This window comes from Bos javanicus, chromosome 16, assembly GCF_032452875.1.
Source record: "Bos javanicus breed banteng chromosome 16, ARS-OSU_banteng_1.0, whole genome shotgun sequence".
Classification (NCBI taxonomy): Eukaryota; Metazoa; Chordata; class Mammalia; order Artiodactyla; family Bovidae; genus Bos; species Bos javanicus.
In genome coordinates this window covers 36,165,625-36,185,174 of record NC_083883.1, presented here as the reverse complement: position 1 = coordinate 36,185,174, position 19,550 = coordinate 36,165,625, and the positions used below count along the sequence as shown (strand labels likewise).

General features: G+C 40.3%; 1 protein-coding gene across 4 annotated transcripts in view; it reads right to left on the bottom strand.

Annotated features, from left to right (window-relative positions):
• Positions 1-19,550, bottom strand: part of RGS7 (regulator of G protein signaling 7) — a 479,738-nt gene that overhangs the window by 395,552 nt on the left and 64,636 nt on the right. The window lies entirely within an intron of this gene.

The following is a 19,550-nucleotide window of genomic DNA, read 5'->3' as shown; positions in this document are numbered from 1 at the left end:
TAAAATTAAAAAAAAATAAAACCAAAAAAAAAAAAGAATTTTAGGTCCTTTCTAAAATTTTTCTGTTGTATTCCAAAATTTATGTGAGGTTACATTCATCATTTAAAGTTTGTTATATAATAAGAAAAATGTAAAGATAACAGAGGTTGAGGGAAAGAGTTTTCAAAGCAAAGACAAGTCAGTAAGAAAGTAAAACCCAGGGTTCCCTGGTGACTCAGTGGTAAAGAATCCACCTGTCAGTGGAGGAGACACAGGTTCAATCCCTGGTCCAGGAAGACCCCACATGTTGTGGAGCAACTAAGCCCATGAGCCACAACTACTGAGTTTGTGCTCTAGAGCCCAGGAGCCGCAATTACTGAGCCCATATGCCGCAAATACTGAAGCCCACATGCCCTAAAGCCCCATGCTCTGCAACAAGAGAAGCCTCATGCACCACAACGAGAAAGTAGGCACCAAGTACCACAATTAGAGAAAAGCCTGCACAGCAAAGACGACCCAGCAGAGTCAAAAACAAATACACAAGTAAATAAAATTATTTTATAAAAAGAAAACAAAACCCATTTCCTGAGCAGCCAGAGCACTGGCATGTGGGTGCAGATAGCTGTGCTGAGGCAGAATATAGGGAATGGGGACAGGGCACAAAGGGCCTGAATACCACACTTAGGAACAGAGATTTTCTTCTGTCCACAGAGCATATTCTGAGTATGAGGGAAGGCTCAGCTGAAACTGTGCTTCTGGAGATTACTCCAGCAAGTAGCATCCTGAATCAATTAAAGTGAGACTATTTTAAGAGTCCAAGTGTCAGGCGATGACAGCTAAGCCTGGGTGATGAAGGTGAGGATGTGGTAGACCTGAGTGCCTGGTTATAACTCAACCAATGCTTGGATACAAATGGGAGAGGGGAGGATTAAAGATAGCCTCAAGGACTCCATTCTGGGTGGCTAATTAGAGAGCCATATTATTTACCAAAATTGAGGTAGGAGTATGAGTATATTTTCAACAAGTTGAGTTTAAAGCATCCAAGGAGATCAAACCAGTCAATCCTAAAGGAAATCAACCCTGGCTATTCACTGGAAGGACTGGTGCTGAAACTGAAGCTTCAAAACCTTGGCCACCTGATGCAAAGAGACGACTCACTGGAAAAGACCCTGATGCCTGGAAAGATTGAAGGCAAGAGGAGAAGGGGGCAGAAGAGGATGAAATGGTTGGACAGCATCACTGACTCAATGAACATGAGTTTAAGCAAACTCTGGGAGATAGTGAAGGACAGGAAAGCCTGGCATGGGGTCACAAAGAGTCAGACATGACTTAGCGACTGAACAACAACAAAGGAGTATCTTAAGATTCTAACAGCGAATTAGAAATGTGAATTTGAAACTTGAGAGAGAACTCTGGGCTGGTTACATGGATTCAGGAATCATCTGTATAGACATGAGTGGTGGATGGGGAAATGAAGAGTAGGAGAGAGAGAGAAGGGAGAAGGGACCAAGAAAGAGTCAGACAGAGGACACAGGCAATAACATCAGAGAATCATACTTTGTAACAAAGAAAAGTGGACACTGACAGAGTCACGAAAAACAAACAGAAAGGTGAGCCCTTATTTCAGTACCATGGAAAAAAGGATCTAAGAATGGTAAGTCACCCTCAATGGTAAATGTGGCACAAAATTCAGAGAGACTGAGCACTGAGAAACGGCTGCTGGAAATGGTGATGGGGGGTGGGGGCGGGTGTCAACTGACATTAAAATGTTTTCAGGTGAAACATTAAAAATAAAATCAGCCAGTCTCAGAATAGACATTTCTCTGCAGTAACTGTCACATTAAAAACACACCTGGAGAGCCAAACTCTAAGCATCACGTCATTTCTGCCTCACCCAAATGAGCTGAGACATTCACCTCTGGAATGCTACCAACTTGAGGCCATCACCACAGCAACGAACAGAACAACTGTTGTTTTTTAACTCTGCCCATCGCCAACTACATTGCAGGCTGTGAAATGCATAGAAATGAAGTTGTTCTTTCAAATCCTGTTGTGTGGGACTCAGCATGGTTGCAGGTGTCTGTGAACACTGCCTGACAGTGTATTTTCTTTAAAAACTAGAATGATAAAATCTACCAAGCAGTTTGGTAGCAGTCAGGAGAGACAAACTAATTCCTAGCTTTGTGGACTATAATATATTTATCAATTCATATTGGATTTAATTGTTTTTTAAGACACAATTTTAGCAATTCCTTAATCAAACTGATACTTTTCCTTAATACTGAAGAGGAAATTCATACACCTAAAACATCCCTGCAAAAGCAAACCAAACACTGAAAGTGTTAGTCACTCAGTCGTGTCCGACTATTTGTGACCTCAAGGACTGTAGCCCACCAGGCTCCTCTGTCCCTGGAATTCTCCAGGCAGGAATACAGGAGTGGGTTGCTGTTTCCTTCTCCAGGGGATCTTCCCAACCCAGGGACTGAACCTGGGTCTCCTGCATATTGTAGTCAGACTCTTTACCGACTGAGATACGGGGGAAGACCTAAATCAAACACTGGGTCTTGCTTATGTCTCTCCTTGTCCTGAAGGGCCAGCTTGGGAAAAGGACAAGAATCAGCTATTCAGTCTATTCTCTTTTTCACATAAATTGATTTTTCTTTTATTCATTTTATTGGCATTTGTATGAGCCAAAGTAGATAATACCTGAAACTATTTGAATCAATGCTACCGATAGGCTTCCCGGGTGGCTCAGTGGTAAAAGAATCTGCCTGCCAATGCAAGGAGACGTAGGAGACACTGCTTCTATCCCTGAGTCAGGGAGATCCCCTGGAGGAAATGGCAACTCACTCCAGTATTATTGCCTGGAAAATCCCACGGACAGAGGAGCCTGGTGGGCTATAGTCCATGGTGTCGCAACGAGTCAGACATGACTGAGCAACTGAGCATACACACATGCTACCTAATTACTGTTACTAACAGTACTAAAATAACAAATAAAACATGCTTGAGAAGCAGCGCAGGGGAACTGAGAGTTGAAGATCCGTATATTATGCGTCTTACAATTACTAGATTCAGTAGAAAGGTATCATTAATACAATAGAGAACTCTCATAAATCCCAGGATGTCTGAATATGACCTTGTGGCATGAAAAATCTCCAGTCTTCAATATACACAATGATAGGCTGAATGACCAATGAGCAAAGATACAGAAGAATACTTCCAAGTATCAACTGATGGTTTAGAACTGGCTTCCCTGGTGGCTCAGTGGTAAAGAACCCACCTGCCAAAAAGAAGACGGGGTTCAATCCCTGGATCAGGAAGATGGCGTGGAGAAGGAAATAGCAACCCACCCCAGTATTCTTGCCTGGGAAATCCCATGGACAGAGGAGCCCAGTGGGCTACAGACCACGAGGTCACAAAAACGTTGGACACAACTTAGCAACTAAATAACAACAAGGTTCCTAAGTTTATATTTACATCCAAGCTTTCACACAATTTTTGCTATTACTGTGACCCTCCTGTACTATTACTTAACTTTTGTTTAAATCAATATTTTTAGGTGAGCCTCTTTCAAAGTGGCCTTATAGTATAAACATGTAAACATTACTAGATAAAATACAGTTTAACAAATGACTGACGTGCTAATACCTCTGAGAATACTGAATCTCAAAGATTCCATTTTCTTTGTTACATTCAAATAGCTTATGTACCCATATCTTAACAAATCTCTTCCCAGTGAAGCCCAATCTTAATGTGAAATCCTTTTATGAATGATAGTATGATCTGTTCTAAGAGGAGAACTTTTTAAGGCACAAGTCATATCATAGATCTGAACCCCATTCAGGCAACAAATTCAGCAGTGAAGAAGCAAATATGCACCTGATGCAACAGGCTGGGAGTAAGATCTAAATCTAGGCAGAAGGGGCCTAGGAGTAGAGGGATAGCATGAGGGAATTAAAAATGTGAATCCCAGAAGAATGGCTTCTAGCTTGAGGTCTCAACTCTGACTAGAAAGAGGAAAACACATACCAGTGTATCAGAACAACCAACCAAAGTTCTTCATTTGACTCTTTCTGAGATTATATTACTTTAAAATTAAATATCTGATCTGATAATATAATTTGCATTTTTTTCTTCACATCCCTGGCCCTCCAGGACTCCACACAAAATTCAAATGTTACAAAGGCAACTCTGTCTCTACACAGATCCTCTCCCGTGCCCCAGACCCTTTTGTTCAGCACTGAATGAGACTCTAGCCCCTAGGAAGCCGTCAACCACCTTCAGCGGGGAAGGAGTGAGCATGTGTGTGCCAGGACTGAGGGCCTGAGGACAACTATGGCTCTTGAGAAAGGGAGGAGGAAGGAGGAGGCCTTGTCTAAACTTCTGATCATCAACCAAACCTATACTCCTCCAACCTTCCCCAACTCTCTTTTTTTTAATTACTTAATTTAGGCTGTGCTGGGTCTTTGTTGCTGTGCAGGCTTTTCTCTAGTTGCAGAGAGCTGGGGCTCGTCTCTAGATGTGCTGCATGGGTTTCTCACTGCAGTGGCATCTCTTGCTGCAGAGCCTGGGCTCTAGGGCTCAAGGGCTTCAGTAGTTGCGGCATGTGGGCTCAGCAGCTGTGTCTCAAGGGCCCTAGAGGGTGGGCTCAGCAGCTGAGGCACATGCACTCACTTGCTCAACAACCTGTGGGATCTTCCTAGACCAGGGATCGAACACCCACATCTCCTGCATTGGCAGGCGGGTTCTTTAGCACTGAGACACCAGGGAAGCCCCCACCTCTCTTAATAGTAATTTCACATTTCCGGTTGCTTGGGCCAAAAACGTTTGAGTCCTTCTTGATGTGATGCTTTCTTTCACATCCCAATCAATCAACAAACTATCTAAATCTACCTGACAAATACACCCAGAATCCTTCTCCTTCTCACCACCTCCACAGCCACCATTATGATCCAAACCACCTTCACCTCCTGCATGGGTTATTGCAACAAACTCCTAACCAGTCTCCCTATATCCCCTTCAGCCTATTATACAACAGTCAGAGTAAACCTGCTTGTGTGTAAATCAGATCACATCACTCCTCTCCTCAGAACTCCAGGGGCTTCTCCATCTCCCTCACAGTAAAATCCATAATGTCCTTGAGGTAGCCCACACAGCCCTACATGTCCTGATCCTTGTCACATACTTGATCTTATCCTCATCCTCTTTTCCTCTTCCTGCTGGTCCTTCCAGTCTGACCCCTCTGGTCTACTCAAGACCCCTGACCTTTCAAGGCATCTTTTCTCCTCTAGGATCTTCCCTCTTGCTGCTGTTTTTGCTTGGGAATTCTTCCTCTGATAGTACCATCTTATTTCCTTTACATCTGTACTCCAAGGGAAGCTTCTTAGCTGGGTTTTTTTTTTTTTCCCCCTCTAGCCACCTGATTTAAAATTTAATTTGCCCACCAGCACTCCATTTCTCTCTTTTATTCTTCTATGGCACACATCACCAACTAAAATGATGTATTTTCCTTATTTCTTTTATTCATTGCTTCATGTTTTTAGATTGGGCTTCCCTTGTGGCTCAGCTGGTAAAGAATCCGCCTGCAATGCAGGAGGCCTGGGTTCAATCCCTGGGTTGGGAAGATCCCCTGGAGAAGGGAAAGGCTACCTACTCTGGTATCCTGACCTGGAGAATTTCATGGACTGTATAGTCCATGGGGTCACAAAGAGTCAGACACGACTGAGAGACTTTCACTCACTTCCTGCCTTTAGAATGTGAACTCCACCAAGAAAGTGATTTGTGTATATTTAATTAACTGCTGTAGTCCTAGAACCTAGATAGCTGTCTGGCCTATAGAATGTGTTCAATGAATGTTTATGGGATTAATGTGTAAAAGGAGGGATGGAAAGGACAGATAAATTATGAGAATGAATCTCCAGAAGGATAGCAGCACCATTTTAGAACCAGATTAAGATGAGTGGACTCAATTCAGAGAGGACACAACAAGAATGTCCTACTAATATAAGGAAAAGATAGGAATTTTTGTAATGAGGTATAGGAATAGTCAGTTTTCTTCATATGTAACTTGAACATGGCTTTGATTATTCAGCTCCATGAGAAGAAAAATCAGTAACAAACTCTGTGATTCTAAAAACCGCATTTCAGAAATTTAAGAATTCATTAGCAAATGAGAATGAACCTGTCTCTAGGGACACCACCACCAGGTGAAAATTCAACAGCATAATTGGCCAATACCAGGAAAAACTACATGTAAAGCTTGAGCTGCTTTGATGTCTATAAAAGCCAGGGCTGAATTCTTGACATGTAAACAATTATAGTACTAAGCCATAGACAGTTTTGACTTCATAAATCCTTAAAGCCCCCATTAATCTGGACTTCAATAATGGATTGATACAAACAGTTTCAGATTTTCAGAGTGTCCTAATCTTGGCTCAGATGGTAAAGAATCCTTTTCTAATGAACAGTATCGAAGAAAGCAAAATCAAAGTGACTCAAAGTGGCACCTACTTCAGTCTGAAGGTGCCCAATGAAATGGTGAAGAAACAACTGTAATGTTGCAAACTTTACTACAAGATTTAAACCAAACACTGAAACATATATACGGTAAAACAATATATTAAAGAAAGTCAACTAGAAAACCACTAAACTTATTTTATTAAGGGGAACTTGAGCAACACAGAAAATTTTTCAAGCCAAGTTTCATTCAATTCCCATTGGATCTACTACCTGTACATTAACTCACTCCCCTCAAAGGAGATGTTGGGGGGACAGTGACTAATGAGACATAGAAGAGGAATCACAAAATTATTCAATATCACTCAAATTCGGATGATAAAGAAAGAAACTTAATGTCCTGATTGTGGATTACTAGCGAAGACTAAGAAATGGATGATCACAAAAATAATCAGAAACCAGGAGAGGACCTGCACATCAAGCCAATGTTAAGTAACTTGAAGACCCTGATCAGGAAGCTTTCATTATGTTTGAAAAGTTACAATAAGGTCAGTTAATCCAAGAAGAGTCATTTGCCTGACTGATACCTACTCACTCTCTTGATCCCAGATCAAATGTTACCACTTCAGGAAGATCTTCTCTCATCTCACTCCTCCAACTAACTCAGGTTTTTCCATATTCCCTGATGGCATATTTTACTGTTTCTTCATTGCACTCAGCACAGTCATCTACCCCCTTGTGTATTATTAAAGAGATGCTTAGGCTAAGTAGAAACCACGACCCAACTTTAGAGAATGTTCTGGCGCCTACAGAGGGTAGACGAGCAACTCACAAATACTTTTCCCCAAATAAGGCTTGTTCTTTTCTATGAATGTTAAACACTAAGCAGACAGTGGCACCAGTCAACAGGGAAACCATGTTAATTGGTAGTAGCAACACTGATAAAGGTCAGTTCTCTCAAAGTTTCCAGAACTCCCATCATCTAATCATCCGAGGATATCAGAGAGTCATGGAGAAAGAGTTTAGTGTCCATTGTTTTCACTCCTTTCACAACATTTCTGGCACCCTTAAGATAAGCATCTAGAAAAGAAATATAAAAATAAATGTAATAAGGTCAATTGAGCTGTGCACAAGGCTGAGGCATCTTTGCCACCACACAGATTGCAGATAAAGAACAAGAGGTGGTAAAACTACATATCCAGGGAAACCCAGAGCTAGTTCTTAGATCTCTGCAGACATGACAAGTACTTCTCACTCCCCACTTTAATTTTAATTCTAGTGTGTACAATCTCAAATCTAGGATCAATCCCCAAGAAATGATAATATGTTTAAAGAGAAAGAAAGGCTAAAAAATCTGAGCTAATAGAGTTCTGAAGACTCTTGAGCTTCCCCATCCAGCCACTGACACTCCCAGATTTGTTGACAGTCTTCATATTCTCCAGAAAAGTCAGTGTTTCAATTATCCTGACTACACTATACCTACTACACTAACCATTTCATATATGTCACTTAGATGATAGGCCCATATTTTAGGTCAAAAAAAAACACTACCATATTAATTACTAAAATAAATGCAGAAAACTTATAATCAAAGAAACGTTTTGAAGATGAGATATGAAAAACCAACTGTCTTGAGCAACTATTAAGACTTTTTTAGCAAATCTCTTTTCTGAAGGCTCTGTATATAAATTCCATCATCAGCTTTGGCTGCTATGGCAACTGGAATATTTAGAAAATGATTTGAAGCCAGTATCGCTACACATCTAGCATCTTTTGCAGGAAACAGAAAAGACTATGAGGTCTAATCCACTCTAATTTTGAATATAGCTTTGATTTTCATTCCTGAATCTATTTACACCTATACTTGCAAATCAACAGATAACAATCTATTACAAAGGTATGAGCATTATGGAGCAGCCTCTCATTTCATTCCTTAACTAATCACGTTAACACATTAATGTACTCTCCTCTCAGTTTTAGTAGGCCTTCCTATCTTCTTTTTAAAAATAGACAGTTTTAGGTTCACAGCAAAACAGAGTTGAAAATACAGAGAGTACTCATATTCCACCCAACCCCCAATGCACAAAAAGCTTTCCCTATCATCAATCCACCACCAGAGAGGTACATTTGTTACTCCAATAACACTCACACATCATAATCACCCAAAGTCCATAGTTTACATTAGGGGTACACTTTTGGTATTGTACTTTCATTCTGTGAGTTTTGAAAAATGTATCAGATCAGATCAGATCAGATCAGTCACTCAGTCGTGTCCAACTCTTTGCGACCCCACGAATCGCAGCACGCCAGGCCTCCCTGTCCATCACCAACTCCCGGAGTTCACTCAGACTCACGTCCATCAAGTCAGTGATGCCATCCAGCCATCTCATCCTCTGTCATCCCCTTCTCCTCTTGCCCCCAATCCCTCCCAGCATCAGAGTCTTTTCCAATGAGTCAACTCTTAGTGACATGTAAATATCATTATAGGATCATATAGAGTAATTTCACTGCCCTAAGAATCCACTCTCCCCCCACTATTTATCCTTTTCTTCCTGCTAATCCCTGGAAATCACCTGTCTTTTGACTGTCTCCATAGTTTTGCCTTTCCCAGAATGTGACATAGTTGGAATTATACGGTATGTAGCCTTTGCAGATTGACTTCCTTTACTTAGTAATATGCATTTAAGGTTCTTCCATGTCTTCTTACAGCTTAACAGCTCATTTCTTTTTAGTGCTGAATGATACTACATTGTCTGGTTATACCACAGTTTATTTATCTACTAGCCTACTAGAGGATGTTGTGCTGCCTTCAACTTTTGGCAATTATGAATAAAGTTGCTATAAATATCCATGCACAAGCTTTTTTGTGGATACACTTTTCAATATCTTTGGATAAATAACAAAGAAAAGTGCTTGTGGACTGTAGACAAGACTATGCTTAATTTTTTGAGGAACTTCCAAACTGTCTTACAAAGTAACTATACAACCAAAAATGAATGAAGAGTTCCTGTTACCCCATATTTCACACCATTTGGTGCTGTCAGTGTTCTGGATTTCCATTATTCTAACAGACAGGCATATAGTAGTATCTTGTTGTTTTAATTTGCATTTCCCTAAGTTAGAATGATCAAAAATGACAGAATGATCTCTGCTTTTTCCAAGACAAACCATTCAATATAACGGTAATCCAAGTCTATGCCCCGACCAGTAATGCTGAAGAAGCTGAACAGTTCTATGAAGACCTACAAGACCTTCTAGAACTAACACCCAAAAAAGATGTCTTTATTATCATAGGGGACTGGAATGCAAAAGTAGGAAGTCAAGAGATACCTGGAACAACAGGCAGATTTGACTATAGAGTACAAAATGAAGCAGGACAAAGTCTAACAGAGTTTTGCCAAGAAAAAGCACTGGTCATAGCAAACACCCTCTTCCAACAACACAAGAGAAGACTACACATGGATATCACCAGATGGTCAATCCCAATTCGACTGCCAAATCCCAATTTGGCTGCAATTCTTTGCAGCCAATGGTGGAGAAGTTCTATACAGTCAGCAAAAACGAGACCAGAAATCAACTGTGGCTCAGATCATGAACTTCTAACTGTCAAATTCAGACTTAAATCGAAGGAAGTAGGGAAAACCACTAGACCATTCAGGCATGACCTAAATCAAATCCCTTATGATTATACAGTGGAAGTGAAAATAGATTCAAGGGATTAGATCTGAAAGAGTGCCTGAAGAACTATGGATGGAGGTTCATGACACTGTTAAGAGGCAGGGATCAAGACCATCCCCAAGAAAAAGAAATGCACAAAGGCAAAATGGTTGTCTGAGGAGGTCTTGCAAATAGTTGAGGAAGGAAGAGAAGCTAAAGGCAAAGGAGAGAAGAAAAGATATACCCATTTGAATGCAGATTTCCAAAGAATAGAAAGGAGAGATAAGAAAGCCTTCCTCAGTGATCAATGCAAAGAAATAGAGGAAAGCAACAGACTGGGAAAGACTAGAGATTTCTTCAAGAAAATCAGAGATACCAAGGGAACACTTCATGCAAAGATGGGCTCAATAAAGGACAGAAATGGTATGGACCTAACAGAAGCAGAATATATTAAGAAGAGGTGGCAAGAATACCAAAAGAACTATGCAAAAAAAGATCTCCATTACCCAGATAGCCACAATGATGTGATCACTCACCTAGAGCCAGCTGCATCCTGGAATGGGAAGTCAAGTGGACCTTAGGAAGCATCACTATGAACAAAGCTAGTGGAGGTGATGGAATTCCAGTTGAGCTATTTCAAATCCTAAAGGATTATACTGTGAAAGTGCTACACTCAATATGCCAGCAAATTTGGAAAACTCAGCAGTGGCCACAGGACTGGAAAAAGTCAGTTTTCATTCCAATCCCAAAGAAAGGCAATGCCAAAGAATGTTCAAACTACTGTGTAATTGCACTCATCTCACACACTAGCAAAGTAATGCTTAAAATTCTCCAAGCCAGGCTTTAACAGTATGTAATCGTGAACTTCCAGATGTTCAAGCTGGATTTAGAAAAGGCAGAGGAATCAGAGATCAGGTTCAGGATGGGGAACACATGAGAAATAAAGGAATAAAAAATTAAAAAAAAAAATAACAAAAAAAAGAAAAAAAATTAAATTAAATTAAAAAAAAGAGATCAAATTGCCAACATCCGTTGAATCATACAAAAAGTAAGAGAATTCCAGAAAAAATATCTACTTCTGGTTTATTGATCACTCCAATGCCTTTGACTGTGTACATCACAACAAACTATGGAAAATTCTTAAAGAGATAGGAATACCAGACCACCTCACCTGCCTCCTAAGAAACCTGTATGCAGGTCAAGAAGCAACAGTTAGAACCAGACATGGAACAATGGACTGGTTCCAAATCAGGAAAGGAGTAGGTCAAGGCTGTATACTGTCACCCTGCTTATTTAACTTCTATGCAGAGTACATCATGCGAAATGCCAGGCTGGATGAAGCACAAGCTGGAATCAAGTTTGCTGGGAGAAATATCAGTAATCTCAGACATGCAGATGACACCACCCTTATTGCAGGAAGTGAAGAACAAAAGGACCACCTGATGAAAATGAAAGAGGAGAGTGAAAAAGCTGGCTTAAAACTCAACATTCAGAAAACTAAGATCATGGCAATCAGTCCCATGACTTCATAGCAAATAGATGGGGAAACAATGGAAATTGTGAGACTATATTTTTTGGGACTCCAAAATCACTGCAGATGGTAACATAGGATGAGACAGTTCGACAGCATCACCAACTCAGGGGACATGAGTTTTAGCAAGCTCTGGGAGTTGGTGTTGGACAAGAAAGCCTGCTTTGCTGCAGTTTATCGGGTTGCAAAGAGTCGGACATGACTGAGTGACTGAACTGAACTGAAGATAGAGCTTCCCTGGTAGGTCAGACAGTAAAAGATCTGCCTGCCATGAGGGAGATCTGGGCTCGATCTCTGGGTCAGGAAGATCCCCTGGAAAAGGGCATGGCAACTCACTCCAGTATTCTTGCCTGGAGAATTCCATGGACAGAGGAGCCTGGTGGGCCACAGTCCATGCGGTCGCAAAGAGTGAACATGTCTGAGTGACTAACACCATACAAAGTAGAGCACCTTTCACATATGCTTACTTTCTAAGCCTTTCTCCTTTTACTCAATACCTGAGTGTCCCACTGAAAGCCATGCAACAGAATGAAAACCAGGTCCTTCAGTCATTAGCTGGTTGTGATTTAAGGAAAAAAAAACAACCATGGTTTTCACATTCTACAATGAAGCGCTCCTATTCCTGGGTCACTGAAATAGCTAACTTTGATAGGGAAAACAAATCTGTGCAGAAACGAAGAGGAAAAAAGGACAGCACAATTCAATACAGCAGTCAGGCCCGTGCTTCCCAGGGGGCACTAGTGGTAAAAAACCCACCTGCCAACACAGAAGACATATGAGACACTGGTTCGATCCTTGGGTTAGGAAGATCCCCTGGTTGCATGGCAACCCATTCCAGTATTCTTGACTACAGAATCTGATGGACAGAGGAGCCTGGCAGGCTACAGTCTATAAGATCCAAAAGAATCAGACGACTGAAGTGACTTAGCACACACCCTAATAACACGTATGAAAAAAATTCAGACAAGTTTTGGAGTTCTCTGCTTGGGCCATGGCATTAGTTATTTCACCTAGCATTATCAGTGCTTCTTTGAGGTCCAAAAAGTAAGGAGATTTGTTCTTCATTGAAGTTCTGACAAGATGTTTCCCTGAACATTTAGTGATGATGGTTATGGAGTGTCAACATTAATCTACCTAGATGAATATGTACTGAAAAAAAAGCAAGTTATCTAAGTATATGCTGCAAGATAATGGGGGAACAGTGGAGGTGGGGGAATTCTGATTCATGCAAATATGCTAAAATCCAAAAGAACCAGCTCCTAACTAAAAATCGTTAACCCTCTAAAACAATGACCAAGACATTTTAGAAGTAAACTAATCAAACTGTCATTCTTTTTCCTCTTGAAGCTTACTGATTTTGTTTTGAAAATATGTGTTATGATCTCTTTGAATAAAGCTAGTGGAGATGATGGAATTCCACATGAGCTATTTCAGATCCTAAAAGATGATGCTATTAAAGTGCTGCACTCTACACACCAGCAAATTTGGAAAACTCAGCAGTGGACACAGGACTAGAAAAGGTCAATTTTCATTCCAATCCCAAAGAAAGGCAATGCCAGAGAATGTTCAAACTACTGTGCAATTGCACTCATTTCACATGCTAGCAAAGTAATGCTCAAAATTCTCCAAGCCCAGCTTCAAAATATGTGAACCAGATGTTCAAGCTGGAGTTAGAAAAGGCAGAGGAACCAGAGATCAAATTGCCAAAATCCACTGAATCATCAAAAAAGCAAGAGAATTCCAGAAAAACATATACTTCTGCTTTGTTGATTATGCCAAAGCCTTTGACTCTATGGATCATAACAAACTGTGGAAAATTCTTCAAGAGATGGGAATACCACACACCTTACCTGCCTCATGAGAAATCTGTATGCAGGTCAAGAAGCAACAGTTAGAGCCAGACAGGAACAATGAACCGGAACAAGAGTTCCAAATTGGGAAAGGGTCAAGACTATACATTTTCACCCTGATTATTTAACTTATATGCAAAGTACATCATGAGAGATCCCAGGCTAGATGAATCACAAGCTGGGATCAAGACTGCTGGGAGAAATATCAATAACCTCAGGCTTGAAGATGACACCATCCTTATGGCAGAAAGCAAAGAGAAACTAAAGAGCCTCTTGATGAAAGTGAAAGAGAAGAGTGAAAAAGCTGGCTTAAAACTCAACATTCAGAAAACTAAGACCATGGCATCCAATCCCATTACTTCATAGCCAATAGATGGGGAAACAATGGAAACAGTGGCAGACTTTATTTTGGGGGCCTCCAAAATCACTGCAGATGGTGACTGCAGCCATGAAATTAAAAGACACTGGCTCTTTGGAAGAAAAAGTACTACAAACTTAGACAGCATATTAAAAAGCAGAGACATTACTTTGTCAATAAAGGTCTGTCTAGTCAAAGCTATGGTTTGTCCAGTAGCCATGAATGGGTGTGTGAGTTGGAACATAAAGAAAGCTGAGCACTGAAGAATTGATACTTTTGATCTGTGGTGTTGGAGAAGACTCTTGCACATTCCATGGAATGCAAGGAGATCAAACTAGTCAATCCTAAAGGAAATCAGTCCTGAACATTCATTGGGAGGACTGATGCTGAAGCTGAAGCTGCAATACCTGGCCACCTGATGTGAAGAACTGACTCATTGGAAAAGACCCTGATGCTGGGAAAGATTGAAGGAAGGAGGAGAAGGGGATGACAGAGGATGAGATGATTGGATGGCATCACTGACTCAATGGACATGAGTTTGAGCAAGCTCTGGGAGTTGGTGATGGACAGGGAAGCCTGGCATGCTGCAGTCCATGGGGTTGCAAAGAGTTGGACACGACTGAGCAACTGAACTGATAATGGAGTCTTTTATAAAAGGTGCCTACCTCTGCAATACTGGTGTGGAAACAAGCTAATATTGAGGTTTTAAAGAGAATCTAAGACAATCTGTACTACTGTTATCGATATTAAGAAGTGTTTCCAGCAGCTACAGCTTCCAGAAATAAAAATCTTGTAGTCAGTGCAGGTAATATAATCAGAAGTGTCAAATAAAAGAGAAGAAAAATTCTGTGACATTCACAGATGTCACCTTCATTCACTCATTTTGTTCAACAAAAAATTATTTTGAGTAAGCACTGCATTCCAGGCACTTCATACTACTTAAATGTGTAGTTTATACTGATTTAAATATGTAAATAATATTATGTGTTAGAAAATGGTAAGTTTTGGACATCAAGAGTACTAGGCTGGAGCTGTGAGCAGAAAGGGGCCTTAAACAGGGCCCTTGTTAGGATGACAGCATCTAAGCAAAGGCTTGAAGAAAGTGAGGGTGTGAATTCTGTGGTCATCTGGGGAAAGTAGTCTGGGCAGAGACAGCACAGAGGCCCAAAGGAGAGAGCAGGCTTAGCACACTGAAGGCCAGCAGGTAGGCCAACAGCAGTGGAGCAGAGTCAAAGGAGAAGGTTAAGTGTAGGCCTCTTAACCTTCTGTCCTCCTGTAGGCAGGATTTCAGCATCTACTCAGACAGGAAGTCCTGGAGGATTTTCAGTAGAAAATATAACTTACTTTTTACAATCTTGTCTATTTTAGAAAATATAAGACCCATTTAAGGTGGAGAAAAATGTATAAGAAACTCCAGTATACTTGTGACTAAGTCTAAAACACTGTTTCATTTATACTCCCTACTCCACTCTCACCCCAGATCATTTTGAGGAAAACCTCAGACATCCTGTCATTTCAACTATATGAATTCCTTATATATATTTGTAATACAAATTTATTTCTTTTAATTGGAGGCTAATTACTTTACAATATTGTATATGAATTTCAGTGGTTGTTGTTGCTTTGTCACTAAGTCATGTCCCACTCATTTTGCGACTCCAGGCTCCTCCGTCCATGGGATTCTCTAGGTAAGAATACTGCAGTGGATTGGCCATTTCCTTCTCCAGGGGATCTTCCCTACCCAGGGATCAAACCCATGTCTCCTGCATTGATATGCAGATTCTTTACTCCTGAGCCACCAGAGAAACCCATGTATTTTAGTAGAGACCTCCAAAATATAGGCACTCTTTTTTAACACCACTGTAGTATATCAACAATTACCACCCTCAGTGTGGGCTAAAGCAGTTCATACTGACTTGGCCAGTAAGCACTAATGTGTATATCCCTTCCCATTTAGGGATCTCTGACCTAAAACAGATTACTTGAAATTGGCCACAAAGGGAGCACATATTTCACAGAAATCAACAAATATGAAAATCAGGGCTTTAATTTAAGGAGATCCATTTGTTAAATATTTATCATCATACCTCAGATTCATGTTTGAAAAATTAACAATGCTTTATTAACATCAAGAGATGTCCAGTCAGGGGTCATATTTTCTTGGTAAACTTACAATATTCTTTAGTCTGTGTGTTTGAACAAGGATCAAAATAAGACCCACACTTTGCAATTGTTGCTTTTTCTTAAGTTGCTTTTAATCTGCAGGGTCTCCAACATCTTTTTTTTTTTTTCTTGTACTTGTTTTTGCTGTTATTGAAAAAAAAAACAGGTTGTCTATTCCACAGAGCTTGCCACAGTCTGGATTTTGCTGACTGCAGCCTTCTGACTTCACATAACATGATCCCCTATCTCCTATAAATTGGCAGTAAGATCAAGGGGCTAGCTAATGCAGACTCAGTTCCATTTTTTGGACAAATCTCCTTTATTGGTGAAGAAAGAGTATTTTATCAGGAGGAACAGTAATATAGATTAAGTTTTATTTTATGGTAGTAAAAGCCTATTGATGATCATTCCAACATGATAATATTTTACATTCTATCACCTGTCTACTTATTATTTGAATATGTCTATAAGAGAAATTTTCATCGGTCAACCACCTGATGAGTTTACATTTTATCAAGGCCACTCTGATTGCTGTGCAGAGGAAAGACCAGAGAGGCAAGTGTAGAAGCAGAGATGTGAGTTAGGTGTTTCACTCACCTGGGAGAGCCACAGTCATGCTTAATGGCAGGGTGTAACCACATCACCAATTCAATGGACATGAGTTTCAGCAACTCCCTGAGACAGTGAAGGACAGGGAAGCCTGGTGTGCTGCAGTCCATAGGATCACAAAGAATTAGACACAATTGAGTAACTGAACAACAACTGTTGAAGTGGTGAGAAGCATCAGATCCTAGATTTTTCTTGAAGTTCGTCTAACAATGGCATCCCGTCCCATCACTTCATGGCAAATAGAAGGGGAAAAAGTGGAAGGAGTGACTGATTTTCTCTTCTTGGGCCCTAAAATCACTGCAGATGGTGACTGCAGCCATGAAATTAGAAGACACTTACTTCTTGGAAGGAAAGTTATGACAAACCTAGACAGTGTATTTAAAAGCAAAGGCATCACTTTGTCAACAAAGGTCTGTATAGTCAACGCTAAAGTTTTTCCAGCAGTCATGTATGGATGTGAGAATTGGACCATAAGGAAGTCAGAGCACCAAAGAATTGGTGCTTTTGAATCATGGTGTTGGAGAAGACTCTTGAGAGTCCCTTGGACTACAAGGAGATCAAATCAGTCAACCTTAAAGGAAATCAACCCTGAATTCTCATTGGAAGGACTGAAGCTGAAGCTGAAACTCCAATACTTTGGTCACCTGATATGAAAAGCCAACTCATTGGAAAAGACCCTGATGCTGGGAAAGATTGAGGGCAAAAGAAGAGGGTAGCAGAGGATGAGATGGCTGGATGGCATCACTGATTCAATGGACATGAATCTTGGGCAAACTCCAGGAGATAGTGAAGGACAGGGAGGCCTGGTGTGCTGCAGTCCATGGGGTTGGACAGGACTTAGGGACTGAATGACAACATCCAACCAAAGTTCTCAATGGATTGGAGTTGTTCAGTTGTTGTTTTTGCTATTTGCAAGTGGCCCAGGAGGTATCTGGTGGCTCAGATGGTAAAGAGTCTGCCTGCAGTATGGGAAGCCAGGGTTTGATCCCTGGGTCAGGAAGATCCCCTGGAAAAGGAAATGGCAATCCACTCCAATATTCTTGCCTGGAAAATCCCCTGGATGGAGGAGCCTGGCAGGCGACAGTCCATGGGGTCACAAAGAGTCAGACATGACTGAGCAACTTCACAGGAGGTATCTGATGATTAAAAGTGTGTAATATGGCTCAGGCAGGACTTCAATTTCTAGGTGCCACAAGCTGTATAGAAAATCAAATCACTCAGCAAAGAGCTGAGAGGGTACTGGGGGAGATGCTAGGAGATGCCAGGTAGAGAAACGAACTGACCATCCAGTTTTCCTATGTTAACTAAGAAACATATAACTGGAGAAACAGGTATTAATATGAAGCTGATGCTCAATGCCACATTATTTTCAGCCTATTTTCTAGATCAAGTTCCACCTCACTGACTGCCATGCTCTCATAGGATCAGACATGACCACGCTTGCTAAAAAGTGTGTCAGGATAATAGAGAACATGTGCAAAGAACCTGGGTGGGCATTTTCCTCAGAGAGATTTGTTAAAAGAATAAAATAATCTCTTAACTGGATGAACTTCAAAGGTCTTCTGACAAACTTTACTCTCCCACTCTCTTTTTATAGAAGGAAAAAAGATGTGAAGAGGTGAAGTAACTTCCTCCAAGGTAATTAACTTGCAACTAACCAGTAGAAATGAAGTTGGAAATAGTTCATGGCCTTGGAGGATGGAATATAGACTAGAAAAGAGAAATACTAATATATTTTCTAAGTAACTACAAGAAGACACCCTACTCATTCTCTCTCTCTTTCTCTCTCTTACACACACACACACACACCCCTCTCTAGAAGCCTACTGTGGAACAGAAGAGGTTAACTGGCAAAATAGCATCATATGACTGGTTTTACAGTGTTTCCTTTCATAGCATACTAACAAAAAGGTAATAAGGTAATGAAATGGTTTGTAAGGGAGAAAGGCTATAAAAATGAAATCAAAGCCCCCGGCTGGCAAATGAGTATTTGTTCACCCACTGTTTTTTGCTAAAATAGATTTTCATTGAAAGATTCTACTGTGTGTCTGGTGCTTTAGGTATCATTTTTTCAGCTTTATTATAGTACATTTTTAAATTTTTAATTGGAAGATAATTACTTTACAATGTTGTGTTGGTTTCTGCCTACAACAACACAAATCAGCCAAAAGATTGTGTGTGTGTGTATGTGTGTATCTCCTCCTTCTTGAGCCTTCTCAGCTTTATTATAAATGTGACCATAGAAAAACGCTCTTCTTCCTTTCCAGTCTTTACATGCAATCTATTGAATGAGATATTTATAGGAACACTTTGAGAACATCCAAAAATCTCCAAGTAAGCCTGGAAGTGTGTACTCTCTCCTACATCCTAATAAATTTAAAAGTGGTTAAAGGAAAATTTACTAAATTCACTAATCTATTAATAAGGACACATTGAGGAAGAGTCTAATAGAAATTGGTGTAACCAACTGCCAAAGGAGATAAATACCAAATGCATATTATATAAAAATAAACAACAGACTGTTTTGAATGCATCAATTATCTCGGTACTTTCCATTGAGCAAAGGCAGTGAACAGGCCTTTCAAAGATATTTCTATTAACTCCTCAATAGATCACAACAAACTGCTAAGAGATTTAGTTATTCATTCAAACCAACTAAAAGACACATGATTTTTTTAGGGAAATTGAAATTCAGGTAAAAAGAAGATAGGTCACTTCTTTATCTTCACCAGAGAATGCTGTTACTGATCACCCATTATATAAAAGGTCTCTTCCTAAGCCCTTTTCATAAGTCATATTAAGACATGGATGAGTATACATTGGAAAAGAAATTCTGTAAGAGCAGGGGTCTTAATTTGTTCTGTGTTTCTGTTGTGTCTCCAAGCATCTGCAGAGTCTGACATATATAAATACTCAGTTAATATTCTTGAATGAACAAGGGCTT